A 17,176-nucleotide genomic window follows, 5' to 3' on the forward strand; every position below is an offset into this window, starting at 1 on the left:
TGGTCCAGAGGGGATCATCCGCCCTGAATTCTCTGTGTTTCCAGTTCCTATCTGTACCAGTGTACATTCTCTGGTCTAGTCAGACTTGCAAGGTGAGATTCAAATTATGACAGTGGTGAGGGGGTGGGGATGGGGAGCATTTAGGAACTATAGGAAAGTTGTATTTTTCATCGTTGCTACATCGCACCCTGACTGCGGCATCTCCTCCCCAAGACCCTTCTGTATGGGGATGTCCCATGGCCTACAAATGGGCTTTTGGTCTCCACTCCCCATTCTCCCGCTCATTCACTATGGTAAGATATTTTTTGTTCTGATGATGCCTGATATCCGATCCCTTGACACCTTGTGATCACACAGGCTGGTGTGCTTCTTCCATGTGGGCTTTGTTGCTTCTGAGCTAGATGGCCACTTTTTTACCTTCAAGCCTTTAAGACCCCATACACTATATCTTTTGATAGCCGGGCACCATCAGCTTTCTTTGCCACATTTTCTCATGCACCTTTTTGTCTTCAGCGGTCGTATCAGGGAGGTAAGCACACAATGATATGATTTTTTTGTTCTTTGATGCCTGATAACTGATCCCTTCAGCACCTCGTGGTCACACAGGCTGGTGTGCTTCTTCCATGTGGGCTTTGTTGCTTCTGAACTAGATGACCGCTTGAGTACCTTCAAGCCTTTAAGACCCCAGACGCTATCTCTTTTGATAGCTGGGCACCATCAGCTTTCTTCATCACATTTAGTTGTTCACCCACTTTGTCTTCAGCGGTTGTGTTGGGATGGTGAGCATTATAGAATGCCAATTTAATAGAAGAAACTATTCTTGCATTGAGGGGTTATTTGAGTGGAGGTCCAATGTCCCTCTGCTACCTTAATACTAACTCTATAAATATATGCACATAGATCTATTTCCCCATCCTCATGTATAAATATATTTGCATATGCACATGTCTTTGTCTAGACCTCTATAAATGTCCTCTACCTCCCAGCTCTTTCCTCTATTTCCTTTGATTTCCCTCCTGTCCCACTATCATGTTCAGTCCCCACCAGGGTTTCAGCAACTCCTCTTCATCACATTAACTTTGATCATGCCCTATCAGGCCTCCCACACCCTCCTCACCACCAATTTGGATTGCTTGTTTTCCCCTTGTCCCTGGGTTTATTAACACCACTACCTTCCCCCCACATCTCCCCTTCTCCCATGTCCCCACAGAACTATCAGCTCCGTTGTTTTCTCCTGCAATTGTTCATCCAGCTTATCTTATTTAGACAGACCTGCAGAGATAATAACATGGATAAAAACAAGACAGAGCACAACCAAGCAACAATATACAACAATACAACAACAACAAACCAATAACAAAAACAAAACGAAGCAAAACAAACACAACAAGAAAGAAAAGCTTGTAGTTAGTTCAAGGATTGTTTGTTGGCCTTTAGGAGTGTTTTCCAGTCCAGTCTCTTGGGGCACCATGCCCTGACCCCAAAGTCCACCTTCAGCTTTCCCTGGGGACCTTGCTGCTCCATTCCCTTGCTGTTCTGTTGCACCCCCTTAATTGTTTTTCCTTGATGTGGCAGGATCCAATCGGGTGCAATTCCCTCACTGTGTCTCCAGTGTTGTCCCCTGTAGGGCTATGGGTCAGTGAGGGCCATCATGTCTCTTATTGGGGCTGGTCATGTGGTCCTCTCTGTGGACTGGCTGCTCTAATTGGAAACATCGACCTCCTGACCTGGTGGGCCATGATGTGCTCCACTCTCTCCTCCTCCCCTTTCATCTGCTCCCACGTGCTCTGATCAGATATGTCCCTCTTCCGGAGCTGTAGATTCAGTGCTGTCCTTTGAAATAAATTCTTCTGAGGGAAGAGGCAGGTGTCCACTTAGTAGTTGGTATTGGGGTTGGCTCCCCAAACCTCTCCACTGATTCCCTACTCCATGCCAGCAAGTTACATCCACATCTTGGAGCATTGGGTTGATGTCTGGTTCCTCTTTCCCTGTGGAGACACAAACAATACTCTCCCCTTGGGTGGATTAGTGCCCTGTGCCCCCACTACCCTTTTCCTTTTTTATTATTATTTTTCCTTTCCCCACCTCCTTTTTAATTATCTAAGATGTTTATCCCTGTATTTGGTCTGGTCCCTGCCATATTACCTGGTCCTCACCCTAGGAATGTTTGTATACCGTAGCTTTTTCCCTATGCCCCTTTTGCCCCCCCCCTTTTTTTTAAAGCTTACTTCAGCAGCCTTTCAAGTCTTTCTATATTTAAGTAAATGCTATCTTGAGGTCTGTTTTCTCTTTTTTGCCCTCTGGATGAGGTTTTTCTATGTAGTGGTCTCTTATTTATGTTTGGTGAGTGTTGGTCTTCTGCCCATACTGGGTCTGCAAAGATCTTTTGTAGGGCTGGGTTTCTTCTAATGTATTCTTTGAGTTTTTCCTTGTCTGGGAAGACTCTTACTTCTCCATCTATCTTGATCGATAGTTTGGCTGGGTAGAGTATTCTTGGGTTTACATTGTTTTCTTTCAATTTTTTGAATATGTTACTCCACTCGCGTCTCTTCTTCATACTTTCTGCTGATAGGTCTGAGCATACTCTTATTTTGGAACCTTTATATGTGATTGCTTGTTTTTCCCTAACTGCTCTCATGATTTTCTCCTTTTCCTCAAAGTTGGATAATTTAACTATTATGTGCCTTGGTGACTTCTTCTTGGGTTCCCGTGTTTCTGGTGTGCGTTCAACCTCCTGAATGGTTGCCTGGTTTTCAGTCATTAAGCTGGGGAAACTTTCCTCCAAGAATTCTCTCACTATTGTTGCAGATTACTTCTTTGTTGTGTCTTCCTGGTCAGCTAATAATTCTAATGTTGTTCTGTTTCATAGCATCAGACATAGCTCTTAAGTTTTCTTCAGCTTCTCTGATGATTTTATTAGACTTTTGTTCTCATTTTTTAAAGTCTGCTTGGCTGTTCTCCAAGTCACTGATGCAGTTCTCTGATTCCTCCAGTTGTTTCTCGAGGTCTGTGAATCTGCTACTGGTTTTTGTTATCTCCTCCCTAAGCTCCTGTATTTCTCTTTGACTTGTGGCGTTTACCTCTTCTATTATTTCATTCTTTTTCTGTATTGTTTCCCTCATATCCTGTATGACTCCAAGTAGCATTCTGAAAATTTCTTTCTGGGGCAGCTCAATGTCTGCTTCTTCTATGCATGTCATTATGTTCAGGACATCTTCTGGCTTTGCTTTTTGTTTCTCCCATTTTTTTCGTTGAGGTTGTTGTGGCTGATGACTGTTTGCATTGCATTGTTTTAGAGGAGCCAGGTGCCATTTTCCTGGGAGTTGAAGAGCACTGGCTCTCTCTGGGAGAGTTGTAAGAGTGCTTCTTTGAACTGCCTATAGCTTATTTCACTATGGAATTAACCTGCCACTTTATCCTCCTGTGGCTTCCCTCTCAGGGAAATGACTCAGAAGGGCTGCCTGCTTTGATGTTGGGAAGGTTGGGCAGAGGTTCCTGCAGTAGCTTGCAGTGTTGAGGAGTGTTGGCTGAACTGCCGTATGCCCCGAGGCACACAGGCAGGAAATCCCCAGTAAGAAGTTGAGCAGAGTATCCCCTAGTGGAGGTCAGCAGGGCTTTTCCCAGCCTAGCTAGCTACACAGGATGGAGCTCACCTAGCTAGGTGTGGCCCAGGTTTAAATACCCAAGGCCAAGGGGAGTGGTCTGGAGGTTAGCAGTGGAGTGTGAGAGCCAAATAAAGAGACACAGAGAAGAAAAACAAGTTAAAAAGCAAGCCCGCTGGGCCCAAAGCAACAATGTAACTGAGTCGTGATCCCCTCTAGTGGAGCTTCAAGGGTTTAATCCCTCCTCTGAGGCAGCAACAACAAGCTGTGGCTGTGTTGAGAAAAGGTCCCTGCCCAGCCCTCCAAGACTGAGGGGATGACAGAGAGGAGCTGCAAGGGTCCAGTCCCTGCCCCGAGGTGGGTGGTGGCAAACTGTGACTGCATTGAGACCAAGCCCCCAGAGGTGCCAAATGGTCCGGGCCCCGGCAGAGACAGTGGCGGGGCCAAGGTCAAGCCCCAGCTGGCTTCCACTGAGGTAAGTCAAAAGCCCCCAGCTCCTCAAAACCCCATGGGTCTGTGCCTACTTATCTTTATGATGTTCCTCCTGTGTTCCAGCAGTGTTGAATTTCCCTCTAAGCAACTCTCCTGGGCTGAATTCTGTGGAGTCCCTCTGGTATGTGTCACTCTGTCACCATCTTGCTGAAAGTCGACTTTGAATTATTAAAGATATTAAAAATGCCCCCACCCCCAAATGCCATGAATGACCAGAAGAAGGAAAACATCTGTGCTGGAAGAAGTACGGCCTGAATGCTCCTTAAAAACAAATATGCCAGGACTTCATCTCTAAAGTACTCTGTACATGTTATCAGAAGGGGTAATTGGGTATATTAAGATGCAATCTTTAAAGAAGCAAAAAACAGTGATACTGATAGATAAAGAGAGGAACTAATATTAAGAAAGTGCCTCACATAGTTGTATAAGGGAGTAAATCCAGAGTGGTTCAAGTTCCTCAGTCAGGTGGTAAGCTGGAAGATTTCCCTGACTTGTGTAACTGCTGGGATTCATGCCCAGGAAGATGAAGTAGGAGGTACAAAGACAAACCGCGAAGCAGGAAGAAGCAGCAGAAGACTATGGCTGGTGGATGTAGAGGAGGATGAATCCCAGGTTGGTAGGTTAGATAGCAGGCTGTGATGGCTTCCAGGGTTCCTAAGCAACAGAGTGGGCCAGTGACACAAGTCCCGAGGACCAGAGGTTGATAAGCCAGATGAGGATCCAGACCAGCAAGAAGAGCAGCAGTGTCCATAGTGTCTACTTATTTATGAAGTAGGATACAACCCAGGGAAACATCATTAGGATTGTGACCTGATAAGGGGTCACACTCTACCCTAATCTTCCCACAACCTGTCCACTGCATATCCCATCATCGAGTTAATGACAATATTTTATTTTGCATCACATAGGAGACCTCAACTGGCAAACTACTGAAAATCTTGGCTCAGTCAAGTTGACACAAAACCCAACCATCACTTGTTGTTTGGTAAAGTGGCAGGTCATTTTGTTTGGTAAAGTAGAGGGTCATTGATGAAGTGGAAGATCCATAAGGAGATGAAATGACACAGTGGCAAGACAATGAGCTTGTACATAGGAATAATTGTGAGGATGGCAGGAGATCAGGCCCTGGTTTGTTCTGTTGTATGTAGGGTAACTCTGGCTTGAAACCAACTTCATGGCACTGAACTTGCCAGATGTTTGTGGATTTCCAGTATATCAATCCACTACTTCCCTGTCAGGTTGTTTTATTGTGGTGGCTTGTGTGTTTCTGTCATGCTGGAACCTATGTCATTGGTATTTCAAACGCAAGCGGGGTCAACCAAAGTAAACAGGTATCAGAGGAGAATCCAGACTAGAGACAAGTAAGAAGGAATCAGCTGCCCACTTCAGAGGAAGTAGCCACTGTAAACCTTACGCACAGCTTTGAAATACTGTCAGATTTTGAGTCCTTAATAATGGACAGTCATTGTTGGAGAAAGTTCCTGAATATGGGACCCTTGGGTAGGGGGCATTTGCAATGTGAGGGAGACCTATATTTTTGGAGTAGAGTGAGCCCTGATGCTGGGATTCAGACAAAGCCTCTGGGAGTAGAGCCGTTGGGGTCTTCATTACTGACATTTGGAAATTGGAATGGGCCAACTAGGAATTTAAGAGAATCGGGAATCACAACAAGTGAAATGGAATGCATAAAGATGGGTGTCATGGGCATTAGTGAGCTGAAATGGACAAGTATTGACTATTGTGGATTAGAACAGCATATGATTTACTATGCAAGGAATAACACAATCATTTGTTTTGGCGTGGCATTCAACGCCAAAAAGGACATCATGAAATCAATCCTGAAGTACAATACTGTCTGTGATAGGATTACATCTGTTCACCTTCAAGGAAATACAAACAATACAACTATTATTCAAATTTATGCACCAACCACAAAAGCTAGAAATGAGAAATTAAAGAATTCTATCAATGACTTTAGTCAAAAATTGATCAGACATGCAATCAAGATACATTGATAATTATTTGCTCTTGGGATGCAAAGTGGGACACCAAAAGGAAGAAACAGTAGTTGGGAAATGCAGTTTTGGTGATAGAAACACAACTGGAGATTGCATGTCCGAATTTTGTAAGACCAAGGACTTTTTCTAAGCACATTGATTTTATCTAAGAGAAGAGAAGATGGAAAAGCTCAAAATCAATAGCTAAAGCCAGGCTAGGGGTAGACTATGGAATAGACTATCATTTGCTTACATGTAGGTTCATATTAAAGTGGAAGAAAATTAAAACAAGTCCATCAGAGCCAAAATATGAACTTGAGTCTATCCCATCTGACTTTAACATCTCAAGAACAGATTTGACGCACTGAATACTAATGACAGAGGCCCGCGGAGCTGTGGGAGGACATGCAGAAGAAAGTACATTCAAGGCCATCAAAAAGACAGGGAAGAAAGACAAGATCAAAGTGGATGTCAAGAGAGACTCAGAATCATACAGTAGCTAAAGCAAGTGAAAGAAACGATGCAGTTAAAGAACTGGACCAAACATTTCAGAGGGCAGCTCAAGAAGAGAAAGTGAAAGACCTAAAGTTAGAAGCTTAAAGGGAAGAATATGCTCAGCATACCTTAAATGGGAAGAACTCGAGAAAAAATTTCAAGCCTTGAGGTGTAATATTGAAAGCTTCTAGGGGCAAAGTGCTAAAGGATGCAGGAAACAACAAAGGAAGAATGAGAGAGTCCACCGAGGCACTACGCTAAAGAGAACTAGTCCACATTTCACTCTCTCAGGTGGTAGCATCTGATAAAGAGTCAATGGTACCGAAGGAAGAAGAAATTCAAGCTGCACTGCAGACATTGCCTAAAGACTAGGTTCCAGGAATTGATGAAATACTCATTGAAATGTTTCAACAAGCTCATGAAGCACTGAAAGCACTTACTCATCTATGCTAGGGAATTTGGAAGACAACTTCTTGGCCAACTGTCTGGAGAAGTTCCATATTTGTATCCATTCCAAAGAAAGGTGACCCAACAGAATGTTCAAACTATAGGATAGTATTGCTAATATCACATGCAAGTACAATTTTTCTGAAGTTCCTTATTATCCAACTATTGCAGTAGTACATAGAAGTGGAGGTTTAGACCAGATTCAGAAGAAGACATGGAGCAAGGGATATCATTGCTGATGTCAGATGGATCTTGGCTCAAAGAAGAAAATACCAGAGTGTTGCTGTGTTTTATTGGGTGTGGATCATAACAAACTATGGATAACTTTGAGAAGAATGGGAATTTCAGAACAGTTCATTGCGCTTCTGCAGAATTTGTACATAGATTAAGTGGTAATTGTGGGAACAGAATACGAGAATACTTCATGGTTTAAAATAAGGAACATTGTAAGAATTGTATCCTCTCACCAAATTTGCTCAATTTATTTGCTGAGCAAATCATCTGATTAACTGGATTATATGAAGAAGGATGTGGCAGCATGATCAGAGGAAGTCTTAGTATCGATTTGTGATAGGCAGATGATAATATTCCTTGATGAAAGTGAGGAGAATTTGAAGCACTTGCTGATGAAGATCAAGTATTACAGCCCTCAGTATGGCTATTATACAATATAAGGAAGGCCAGAATCTTCACAACTGGACCAATAGGTTACATCATGATAAATGGAGAAAAGATTAAAGTCATCAAGAATTTTTGCCTTTTTGAATCCATAGTCAATGCTCATGCAAACAACAACCAAGATATCAAAAGAAAAGTTGCACCATATAAATGTGCTGCACGAGACCTCTTTAGGGTATTGAAAACCAAGGCTTTACTTTGAGGTCTATGGTCTACCCTACTCAAACTATGGTATTTTCCATGGCCTCATATGCGTGTAAAAGCTGAACATTGAATAGAGCAGACTGAAGAAGAATAGACTCATTTCCATGGTAGTCCTGGAGAAGAATATTGAAAGTATCACAGGCTGCTCAAAGGAAAAACAGCTCTCTCTTGGAACAAGTATGGGCCAGAGTGCTTTGTAGAGACAAGAATGACAAGGCATTGTCTTACATTCTTTGGACACATTGTCAGAAGAGGCCAGTCCCTGGAGAAGGACATCATGGTTATTAAAATGAAGAGATTAACATGGCATCTACTACAATGGTTCAGGCATAGGAACAATTGTGAGAATGGAGCAGGACTGGACAGTGGTCCCTTCTGTTGTGCCTAGGGTTGCTGTCGGTCAGAAACTGATTCAAAGGCACCTAACAGTGCATCGATGCATGGTGTGCCAGGGCAGCCAACGCTTATCGAATCCTTCTATAGTTCATTCCTTTACTGGCTGCTGTTGCTTGGATTATTTATTGGATGGTTGATTAAAATTCTGGCTGGGCTTTTACTGACTTTTCCCAAACTAGATTGCACTTTCAGGCTTAAAAAGGGAGTCTATACTTTGTGGAGTTTTTCCTCAACTTCAGCCATTCTTTCTCCTCTTCCAGCCTTTGCCTAGTGTTGACCAAATCCACTCTGGTAAAAGCTAACAGTTTTGTGGTCTGACTTGGGAGTAGGGATGGAAATGGGTAGGGATAAGAGGGATGTGCATGTCTCCAGGCAAGAAAGATTCAGATTCTTAACTCTTTCTAACCCAAAATTTTCAGTTTTTGAAGAGTGAATGTTTTTCAAATTGTTGTCTGTCTTTAGTCAATTTCCAAATCCTGAAATTGGTAATCTAGTCCATGTTTCTTCTTGTTTTTATGAAGACAGAATTTGTCAACCTCTTCATGCCATAGCCTGAAGGCCTTCTCTTGAGTCTTTCAAAATTCTGAGCATTTTTATAATAATAATAAAATGTGCCCATATTATAAATAAAAACTAGAGAAGACAAGAAAATTACCTATTTTTCTAGCTCAGAGAAAATACCGAGTTCTGCTTTAAAACTAGATCCAGAATTTTAAAAGCTTTTCCCACTAAAGCTTTTCCTACATTTTTTTTCCAGTCTTCTGCCAGAAAGGGTGTGTAGTTCTTTAATTTGACCTGGGACTTTGGCAAGCCGGCTAGTATTGCCACATCATGTTTTTTGGCTTCTATAAAGTGAAGATAACAACTTGCATCCCAGAGAAGAATAAATGTGTCGAGTAGATATTTTTTTGCTAGATTACTGAAGAAGCCCTCCCCAAATTAATTGTAAATGAAACATTAGCCCTAAATCATTCTACGTAAGATCACAAACGAAAACAACTAATTTGGAGGAATTAGGCACGGAGAAGGTAGAAAACAGTAGAAACTGTACAGATCCCTGGTCAGAGAGCTTTGGGGATGGTCAATTTTTGAAGGACTTTTAAACTTGGAGAGTTAAAGTGACCTAAATTGAATCTTAATTGCTCCTCTAAAGAGCAAAACAGTAACACCTCGTTGGGTGGTTACTCTTTATAACAGAAAGTAAATTAAGCCAGGCACTCTGGTTAGAAAAACATCCTGTTTTCGTTTGGAGTTGCCCCGGGCAGTGCGGAAAGCTCAAGTGGGTAACTTTGTTTCTGAAGGGCATTTAATTTGAAAATTCATTCTCTTTTCCTTTTGAAAGCCTGTGGCCCTGCACGCGTTTTCTTTCCCCAAGCACAGAAAAATCAGGAAAAGGAGGGGTCCAACAGATGGTGGACATCCCTCAACCAGGGCTCAGCTGCTTCAGACGGGGGACCTTAAAGATCGCCATCGTTTAGCCCCAGAAGGAGGATAGCTAGTCTTCATACAGTGCAGGGTTAGCAGGTGGAAACAGCCTAGCCATCACAAAGTGATTCTCTCTCTCTCTCTCTCTCTTTTTTAATCTTTTCTTCCCCAAAGTATTATTGATGAAGTGATTCTTTGAGATGACAGATAGATTGATAGATATCTAAACAGATTGATAGATATCTAAACTGACAGATAGAGAGACTGATCCTATAGGGAGATGATGTGCTTCTTTGGTAAAAATCATACAGTAATTTAGTGAGGAGGGAGTCATACGGACAATGACAAGCCTTCATAAAGTTCCCAAATTGGTTTTTGTACCTTCTATTTTCAAGTGCATATTGGAGGACCTACTAGCGCATATGAAGCACAGACAAAAAGGTCCAAACTCACTGCTATGAAATTCATTTCAGTTTATAGAGGGCCACTGGTCATGGTTTATAGGTTGGGATGTTAAACTCAGGGTCAGCAGTTTGAAATTCTCAGTCACTCCACAGGAGAAAGATGAGGCTATATACTCTTGTAAAGGGTTACACTCTCCCAGACCCACAGGGGTAGTTCTCTTTTGTCCTACAAGATGCTTAGGGCATAGATAACATTAATTTGTAGTGGTATATATATTTTTTTAAAGAATTGCTTCGTTTGAGCTTTTTATGGAATCTTGCAGGGTTGTTTATGATGTTATTTTAATTGGAAACTTATCATTATGTTTTCATTAGAAGTTAAATGTAACCTAGCTTGAATAGATATTCAGAGAATTTAATTAGAATTTTCAGATATCTTTTTAGACATCTGGACCTATCTCCTTTCCTAAGCCATTTCTCTGACAGATGGTGGCCCACTGTTCCCATAAGGCCCTAAAGACAAGAAAACTCACTGGTTGGGAATAGTTGTTATTGCTAAGATAGACATTGCAGAATATTAAACTTAGTATGAACTCATTATCTAAAACTTGACAAGAGTTCTCAAGAATGGTACAAAGCAAAGAGTTGGTAGTCACAGATACACAGAAACAAGGAAGGTAGATTGGGCAGGCTTCAGATTGACTGGTGGGCTTTCTCTTCGCTTATTTGGGATAATGAGAATTAAAAAAATTAAAAACTAGGTCAAACTGTATAGTCAACTTTTCATTTGTTACCTCAGGTGTCCATTTCTGGAAGTCTATTGGTTGACTTGGGTTTCATTTTCTTGGAAGATTAGGCATTTACATGAAATAGAGAACTTGTTAGATTTCAGTTTGCTGATGTGCAGCTAAGCATAAGGGATTGGATTTGGGCCAAGTACACTCACGCTAGCTCTATCAAATGAAAGGGACCTCTAACCTGGACAACCTCTCTGTAAAATACAAGAGAAAGTGTAACGCAAATGAGCATTAAACCAATAAGAGATGCACTGCATGTAGGTTACAGGACAGATTTCAACCACAGAGAGGAGGCTTATCCACTATTGAGCCGAGTGGATGTAGCCCTTTACAGTCACATTTTCAGTATACTATTGAAATGTTTTTAAAAAGTTTAATGCCTTCCTAGAAGAAGGGACGAGCCCAGGTAGTGCAGTGGCCACATATTGGGTGGCAATCTTGCTAGTCCCTTAGTGGCTGATCGTTTCGGAGTGCCCAGCACAGCGCTAACCTGTCCTATAAGGGTCACTAGACATTGGCATTGACTTGATGGCAATGAGTTTGGTTCGGTTTTCTGCAGGAGGTAATTTGCATTTGGTGGCTTGACCATCTGAGAGTAGTTATGTTCATCTCCTCTCTGCAAACAAGATCGTAGGGAGAAACCACCAGAAATTATATTCCAAAATGGTACCTGCTGGATTCTTGAGAGGATGTTTTAGATTGACATGAGTTTAAGTAAACAAGGGAAAATTGACAATTACAAGTTATCTAAAGAGAATTCTTATAAGAATTGGGAGAAAAGGAAGCCCCTTTCAATAGCAGGAATTAGCATATCTTATTTGCTAATTGTGTTTTTTCGCCTAGGGTACCACACTTCTGAGATCATTGACTCTACTTTTAATATCACTGTGAAGTCAGAAAGAACCTCTAGCCCAGTGGTTCTCAACCTTCCTATTGCCGCAAACTTTTCATACAGTTCCTCATGTGGTGGTGACCCCCAACCAAAAAATTATTTCCATTGCGACTTCATAACTCTAATTTTGCTACTGTTATGAATCTGGCGACCTCTGTGAAAGGGTTGTTCAACCCCCAAAGGAATCAAAATCCACAGGTTGAGAACCGCTGCTCTAGAGGCTGTGAAGTAAGCATCAGGCTGCTAACTGCACAGCCAGTAATTGAAAACCATTAGCAGATCCATGGTAAAAAGATGAGGTTGTCTGCTCTCATAAAGATTGACAGGCTTAGCGATTGGATCATGTTGGGAAGGTGTGCATCGTGGAATGCCAATTGCGTAGAACAAAGTGTTCTTGCATTGAGGAAATACTTGAGTGGAGGCCCGATGTCCATCTGCTGTCTTAATACTAAACCTATCAATATATTCATTAGATCTATTTCCCCATCATCACATATAAATGTATTTGCACATGTACATGCCTCTCTTTAGATCTCCATAAATGCCATTTGCCTCCTGGTTCTTTCCTCTATTTCCTTTTACTTTCCTCTTGTCCCACTATGATGCTCAGCCTTCATTTGTCTTTCAGTAATTCCTCTCTGTTACATTGCCCTTGATCAATCCCTACCAGACCTCTCATACCCTCCTTGCCACTAATTTTGGATCACTTGTTGTTCCCTTGTCCTGAGTTTGTCAACACCACCTCCTTTTCCCCATCTCCCCTCTCCCATGCGCCTCCCCCAGAATCATTGGGCCAGTTGTTTTCTCCTCCAGACTGTTCACCCAATCTTATCTAGATATACCTGCAGAGATAATAATATGCACAAAATAACAAGATACAGCATGATGAAGCAACAATAGAAAACAATGACGACAACAACAGAAAAAGCCAATGACCAAAAAAAGAAAAGATTTTCAGGCTTAATAACTATATCTACCTAGCTGTATCTCTCTATCTCTATGACGTGGTATCAAAGAAAGACAAAGCTTTCTACTCCTGTGAAAAGTTATAGTCTTGGAAACCCATGAGGCAGATCAACCCTGCTCTATTGGGTTGCTACTGAGTTTTGTTTTGCTCTTTTTGAGTTGAATGATGAGACTTAATCACACCCACTTTGGACATGTTATCCGGGGAGACCAATCCCTGGAAAAGGACATCATGCTTGATAATCTAGAGAGCTGGACCAAAAGAAGACCCTCAATGGTCTTGACCACATCTAACAATCACACGAATCAAATGGTTCACTGGCAGTGGATTTGGGTGGGTACAGTCTGAGGTGTGATGATGTGGTGGTGAACACTCTCCTGGTAACTGAAAGCTTGATGAACTCATGAAAGGCTACACAGGAGGAATGTGTCCGTCTTCTGTAAAGATTCTAACCTTGGGATTCTTATGGGTAGGTATACCAGGACAAAGGTCTTTACCGCAAATATTGACAAACCTTGGACTTTGTATCTTGTAGCAACTCTAAAAGAAGAAGAAGAAACCTACCCAGTGCTGTTCTAAAGGCAGCTGCCAGATTCTTAAGGAAGAATCATAGCCAAGGATGGCCAATCATAGGCATCAAATACCTATCGAGAGTAGAGTGAGCGTTCTGTCTGGATCAAAGTCTAGGTTGATCAAATGAGTGCTTATTGTTTGTCTAACACTGTTGTAAGCTTTGTGTGCATGCTACATGCCAGACATCATTTTCAACTGTGTTTGTCTACATTTTAAACTGGTTTAGTTAAAGTTCACAAATATTTCAGTACTATTTTCAGTGTGAGATGCCTGGAGGCGTGAGTGAGATGCTTGGAGGTCCTGTCTCTTGGCAAGTCATATAGTAAAAAAAAAAGTGTCAGAATATCAGGTATGGGGAGCCCTCATGATGGCATGGTTGCCCGTTGGGCTGCTGACTGCAAGGTCAGCAATTGGAAACCACCTGTCATTCAGAGGGAAAGATGGGATGTTTTAGTCCCATAAAGAGCTACTGTTTTGGAAACTTGAAGGGGCAGGTCCCCCATTGTCCTAAGGGGTCATTCTGAGTCAGCATCAACTTGATGACAGTGAGTCTGGAGTTTAGTTTGGGACCAAGCACTGAGTCCTTAACCACTGCATTCCCCTACATAAAGCTTCTGACTGACGTGTCCCCTGAGTCCTCCTTGGCTAGATGGTAAGGAGTTTGTGGTTGTTATTTTCTTTTTAATGATCTTAGGCTATGGATTTATTACAAATAAGTAAATAAAAATCTCCCTTTTAATTTTACTTAACTTTTAAAAACAAATGATGTTTGCACTGGTGTTCCATCTATTTACAATGCTGTTTTATAAGAATAAGAAATCAGAAATGCATTCTTTTATAGTTTTCTTTCCTCTTTCTGTCCTACTTTTCTTATTCTCCCTTATCCCCCTTCCTTGATTTTCCTTGGGTATTTTTTCTCCCTCATAAACTATATAACAAAATCACATTTTATCTTGGTAGCCCAGTCTCCTGTCATTTCCAATTACATTACATTAAGCATCTCACTAATGACTGTTTAATCATTTTAATAATAGGTTTGTGTGCATCTTAAATATTTATGAGTAGATCAAAATCCCTGTTATTGAAAGAAATCATATCAGAACACTCATCAACAAATAGAGACAAAAACAACATAAAATAACTAAATGATATTTTCCCATCCTTTGTATGGTGTGGGAAATGAATGTCACTTGTTAGTAGAAATTTTCTGCATTAATGTCTAACATGTATCTAGCATGATAATCACCCAAGTTACTATTCATTTCAATATTTATTGTACTATTTTATCGCTCTGAATTTCTTATAGAAGCCTTGACATTAAATTGTAAATCTATTATCTGGATCATTTTCTCATGCCTTTAAAGCTTATTTAATTAAGTGAATAAGTTGTACATTTGGAAATAATTTTAAAATAAAAATATTCAAAATGTATACTCCAAATTCTCCTCTATTAAAACAAGGAATAGTGACTCTCTGTGAAATTATGGCTGCTTAGGGGTCCCTCTAACTGCTCCCAGAAGGAGCCAATGTTTCTCTATGTCTCCTCCATCGTTCCTGCAAATATTTATTAAATACTTTCTGTATCTTCAGTCTCCCAATAGATAGTCATGGACCAAACAGCCTAATAGGGAATTTTTGTGCTTGGTGTTCCAAGTCTTCCATCAGAATACTAGCTTTCTTCTTCCCATATTCACGTGAAGAACACACCAAATACACCTATGTATGACTTTGAAAATGTCATGTTACCAAATTTGGAGATATCCTCTGGCCTGATCCCATGGTGTCACCCTCTGCCCTCTCTCCAACTGTGGATGAGACAGCTGATGCGGGCAGAGGGGTGATTGCTAGAGCTGTTGTGCCCAACTTCACCCACGGAGCTACAACTCCTGTAGCTCATTCCCTCTCCCACTGGCCAAGGGTGAGATTCTCCCTCTGAGCAGTGTGTTGCCACGGTCCATTCAGCCACACCCTGGGCACTAGAGGAAGGGAGACAATGGAGCCAGGTGGTGGTCATGTGTGTGATAAGTTACCATATTGAGTAGAATGTGAGAGCACTCTTGGTGATGCCACTGCCTTGGCTTCCCTTTTTCCCGCAGGACGTTCTAATGTACTGTTGCCAGAAAACAAGCAGGATTGTGGAAGAGGATGCGAACAAGGCATATACCATTGCTGATCTCAGGGGGATCCTTGCTGACATCAGAGGATACCACCAGAATGATGATTATTGATTGTGCGAAGGCATTTGCCTGTGTGGAACATTACAAATGGTGGAGAGCCTTGTAAAGAATGGGAATTCTAGAACAGTTCATTGTGCTCTTGAGGACCCTGAACATAGACTAAGAAGCAGTCACTCAGAGATGAAGGAGTTGTTTGGGTGATACTCAATCTGATAGTGTCAGCACTTGTTAGCGTTCTCTAAAGAAGCAAAACTAGTGGCGCTTATATATTTAGATATATAGAAAGATTCAGATCAAGAAATGGCTGACACAGCTGTAGAAGTAGGTCAGTCAGTCCAGGTCAGGGTTACTGTAGGCTTCTCTTGTAGCTGCAGAAGCCGATGAACAGCAATCAGGATGCCCATGCGTGAGGGCCACGGGCAGGTGCATGCGGAGGCAAATGAATCTGAAGGTTGCTAAATAAATACAAGGCCAGCAGCCCACTGACAGATAACAGATGGATAAACCAGTTGCCGGATGCAAAAGGCGAATGGGCTAAAGAAAACTCAGCTTTGCTTAGGATCTCTATCGTATACAAACCTTTCCTTGATCTAAGAGTGTCTCCTTGACATAAACTCTAATTTTTACACGGGGTGCAGTCTGTAAGGTTTATCTCATCCTCTTCTTGGAGTTTTGGCATCTATAAAGTTTGGACCCAATCAGTATCTTCCATAACTATGAAGACCTAGGTGATAACAATATTCAGGGTATTTGCTTTCTTCCTTCTGATTCATTGGCAAGGGTTAGGACTCAGCTACTTTATTTCCATTTATCCTTCTAACCTACACTTTCTAGAAATTTTAGACACTTAACTTACTTTATATGGCTAAAATTTCAATAATTTCTAAGACCCCTTCCATTACAGATTTTTTCCATTATAGATTATTTCAATACTTCATGATTTCATATACCGTTGTGTGCCATATATATATGAGGGGACTTCAAAAATATGTGGAAAAGTTTATTACCTTTCATTTACATTTTTCCTAACAAACAGTTGCAGTCTTTGTTGTATTTTATGTCTTTATACCCATGTGAGTCATCTAGTAGATTATATTTCATTATAAACACTAAATATATAATTTATAGAAATAATACGTTAAAAAGTAGAAGCCACTTTTAGGCAAAATGAATTTTGCTGAGTGTAAAGGCATTTGACCTAATTAATTTTAGAAGTCCTCAAGAACACACATTAATAGGGTAATATATACTCCTTAGAATAAATATGAGGAAAATAGTAAGATTTGCATTTTACTTTAAAAATTATCCTATCTATTCTAGTATGGTCTGAAATATGCAATGAGATGCAATGATACACATATAGTATGGGACTAGAACATATGCCAATATGATTTTGAGATAGGAGAACATTGATTGAAAAGGAAAACATCTATTCTTTCTGAAATGGAAAAACTCAAGTGCATGTGAACACATGTGCACACACACATTCCAGCAGCAGCTCTAAATTTAGGAACATAGCTCATAGAAGCCAGTATATATACTCTTCATAAAATGTACATAAATACTTGATGATTGAAAATTTTACATTAACAATAGGATATTTTTCATTTAGATGTTTACGTGAAATAAT

The 17,176-nt window shown here is 41.0% G+C and overlaps 1 pseudogene; it reads right to left on the minus strand.

Annotated features, from left to right (window-relative positions):
* LOC142439965 (transmembrane protein 150A pseudogene) overlaps nt 1-15,950 on the minus strand; it is a 30,666-nt pseudogene extending 14,716 nt beyond the window's left edge.
* Between the last annotated feature and the right edge of the window lie 1,226 nt (nt 15,951-17,176).

The sequence above is a fragment of the Tenrec ecaudatus genome, chromosome 2 (genome assembly GCF_050624435.1).
Source record: "Tenrec ecaudatus isolate mTenEca1 chromosome 2, mTenEca1.hap1, whole genome shotgun sequence".
NCBI lineage: Eukaryota > Metazoa > Chordata > Mammalia > Afrosoricida > Tenrecidae > Tenrec > Tenrec ecaudatus.